This window comes from Orycteropus afer, unplaced genomic scaffold (genome assembly GCF_000298275.1).
Source record: "Orycteropus afer afer isolate SDZICR_OR568_19922 unplaced genomic scaffold, OryAfe1.0 scaffold00221, whole genome shotgun sequence".
Lineage (NCBI taxonomy): Eukaryota > Metazoa > Chordata > Mammalia > Tubulidentata > Orycteropodidae > Orycteropus > Orycteropus afer.
Genome location: NW_006921808.1, coordinates 5,530,767 through 5,534,694, shown reverse-complemented (window position 1 = coordinate 5,534,694; position 3,928 = coordinate 5,530,767).

The window sequence follows — 3,928 nt, the reverse complement described above, 5'->3', positions numbered from 1 at the left end:
CAAAAAAACAAGAACCAGGGATAGGAAAGAGAAAAGAAAAAAAGGGAAGGAGAAAGATAAAAAGAATAACTTTAAAACAAGCAAACAAACAAACAAAAAACACTGTGGGGGGTTGGGCACAGCACCAAGGGTCTTCCAGGGCATAGATTGGGATGGAATCCCCACAGGTCAAGAAGGTGAATGGAGGTAGGGGGATGGCTATAGCCCTGTTCATCAAGAGGTTGTTGGGCACAAGAGTAACTAAGGGAATATCACAACTCTCCAGTCATCAGTCTCCAGTGCAGTTGCTTATGCTGTCCGCCGTAGGAGAAGCCCACTACAAGGTCACAGTCTAAGCAAGAATACTACTCATACACACTCAAAATGGCTGTGCCAGCCACTTGCAAACATCCAAAATGGCTGCACTCTCAGGACAGCTTCTGGCAGTCCACAGGTCTGCTTGTCCTCTTCCTAGATTTTTTCCCTTCTGGTCCTCAGGTATCAATGCAGTCCTTGGCCATGCAGCAGTGGTGAGCAGAACCATTTCTTACATTGCTATCTGGAAATTTTCAAAATGGCTGTGCCCTCAGAAGTCCACAGCTCTGTTTGTCTCCTTACTCACTATTTCATTCAAGTTCTTCTACTAGTTGTCATTTAATCCACTTCTTTATCCTTCCCTTCAAATCCCAGGGTTCCAGAGGATCATCTTTATCAGTTTCAATTGGTTTCTCATTGCTTTTTTGCAGAGGGTCTGTGTAGCTTATCTGTCTATTCCACAATCTTGTCGGAACTCTTAATTTCTGTTAGCTTTGTTGTTATACCATCTGTTTCACTTTTATTTGTGTTATTTGAATCTTCTTCTTTCTTATCTTAAGTTTGCCATTCATTTGCCAATTTTATTAATTCTTTCAAAGAATTGACTTCTAATTTGTAGATTATTTTTACTGTTTTTCTTTTATCCTATTACATTTATTTCTGCTTGAATCTTTATTATTTCCTTTCTTCTGGTGACTTTAGGCTTTTTAATTTTTTCCCCTGTTCTTTTTCTAATTGTTGGAGATGCTGGATTAAGTTGTTGATTTTGATCTTTCTTCTTTTTTGACTTGTGCCTTTATTGCTATAAATTGTCCTCTGACTGCTTTTGTTCCATTCCCAAGACTTTGTTATAATGGTTTCATTCTCTTTTGATTCAAGGAATTTTTATTTATTTATTTATTTTCTTATATTACCCAGTAGTGTTTAAGTAAGTTGTTATTCAGTTTCCATGTATTTGATTTTTTTCCCTTGATCTTCCAGTTGTTGATTTCTAATATCATAGCATTGTGATCTGAGGAGATGCTTTGTAGCATTTTGATGTTTTAAAATTTATTGTGGCTTGCTTTGTGGTCTATTACATGGTCTCTTCTGGAGAAAGTCCCACTGCACTGGAAAAGAATGTAAACTGTGCTGCTCTTGGGTGGAGTATTCTGTTTACATTTGTGTGGTCTAGTTGTTTGGTTGTATTGTGTAGATCTTCTATTTCATTATGGAGTTTTTATCTAGTTGTTCTGTCATTTGTTGAAATTAGTGTACTGAAGTCTCCTACTATTATTGTGGAATTGATTATTTCTCTTTTCAATTTTCTTAAAGTTTGACTTATGCATTCTGTGGCTCTGACATTGGGTGTGTACATATTTATTATGGTTATTTCTTCTTGTTGGATATATCCCTTAATTATTTTATAATGATCTTCATTTCCTATTTTACTACTTTTTGCCTCAAAGTCTATTTTCTCAGAAATTAATATTGTCACACCTGCTCTTTTTTGGTTGTCATTCACTTGGTATGGCCTTTGATTTTTAGTCTACTTGTGTCTTTCTCTCTAAGGTGTGTCTCTTTTAGACAGCATACTGATGGGGCATGTATTCTTCTTCATTCTGCTATTCTGTCTCATGACTGGTGCATTTAATCTATTTACATTCAGTTTAATTATTAACAGGTATACATTACCTGGTGTCATTTTGCTGTGCTATTTTTGAGTTTCTAATGATTTATTTGTTCCATATATTTTTCTGTGCTAAGTTAATTTGTTTACTGATTTTCTAATAATTTCCTTCACTGCTGTTGTTTTCATATTTACAGAGTCTTTATGATGTTCTTTTTCATTTTGGTGAAAAGATTTATTATTTTTCTTTAAGGTTATCCTGTAGTTTATTATCATACATGGGTGTGCCTTCTAAGTGAAAAATGAAAATATGTTTTAATTTAAAATTACAGGAGAATGAATTTCCTTATACCCATTAATCTGGATATTCAGCCATTTTGGTGAAAGAAAATATAAAGAAAGCATAGCTAAATTTAATAGGGGTTTGACGCAATAGGTTATATTTAGAATGTCTGTGTGAGGCAAGGTCTCTTTAAATTCAGAAACAAATTTCTTCCACCTGCAATTTTTTTCTTCTTCCCTTATAACTGAGCTACAGTCACAGATTCAGATAATGAAGGCTTAATTTTGCACACTGGCTCATATATCTCAGTATCATAAACTCATCTCATTACATGTACATGAAAGCAATTGGGCAAATCATAGCAATTAAACTTGGCATTAAAAAAAAAAAAAACACAAAATACAAGAGAAAATTTCAAAAGCATAAGGTTAATATACCTCACTATCATTCAGTGTACAGAGGTCCAAACTCCAAACAACAAATTGATGTTTAAATGTTCATTTAGCAGACAATGGAATGCAGTGATTCAACATCCTGGAAGAAACCAGGTAGAAATGATTTTCAATCAAAGGGGAATAATCTACATTATAAGCCCACAGATGATGAGGCTCTCTCCACCATAGCTCTATCACGCAGATGAGAACTGCTATTTTCAGCCACATTAATGCAGCTGTGTCAGTTTGTAGGTGAATCAGTCCTGCTTCATCAGACACATCAACAGCCAGAATCGGTACTGCCATTTTCTCTCTACGAAGACATATTTTCTTAATTGCCATCTTTAAATAGACACTCTTCCTCCTGCCTCTCAAAAATCTGTCCATCATAACTGGTAATAGGGCCAAAAATGACCACTTGAGTCATTTTCTCTTGACCCTCTTGCCTGAAACGCTTCTCCCATTTTCAGCATCTTGTACACATCTACTTCCTCTTTCTTTTCCTCCCGTCAAGTTTTAAACACGTCAACGTTATGCTGTTAAATCTTAATAGGTACCAAAAGGTCTGGACAAACCTTGTGGTAATGTAGAACTTTATTGTCATTTGAAGAGTTTATTTTTGTCCTATACTACAAAATACAGTAATTAAATAGCAATCAGTTTGACTTTTAGAGTACAACTGGTAACTCCCCTCTTCATTTTCTTTTCTCACTTATGTATTCTTTTGGTCTTCAGTAACTTTTACCCTCTATTGAAGGAGAAGTACTAATGCTTCAAATACTTCTCTTAATATTTACCTCTCCTGTAGAGTCTTTGCAGCATGGCAACAGTAACTCAAAGAATGACAGTGAGTCTTTTGATACTATATAATGACATCCTTCTACTGTAAGCCCTTAAGTAGGTAAAGAGTTCTCAATCACATGCCCTAACTCTACCACTCTCAGTCTTAACATAAAGTAATTAAGCATCTATTTGCATGTTCTTTTCCCAATGTCTTTTTTGCTTGTAATGAAAAAATGAATTGTTTTGTGTTACTTAGAGTTCCAGAATGAACAGTCAAAAATAAAGGAAATGATTTATCCAATATTCTTTAAGGTTGAAAACCTAAATCTCAAACTACAATTGGGAGAGACCCAGCCTATGCTACAGTTTAATTAAAATGTGATTTCTTGCTGACCTCTTTATCCCACCCAAAGGATAAAGTTCATTCATGGACAATTATTCAACTCATATGAACTATAGACAGACTTCAAACCATATTTCCTAGCCTCATAAAATAGTGTGCAAATTATATATGCACATAGATGT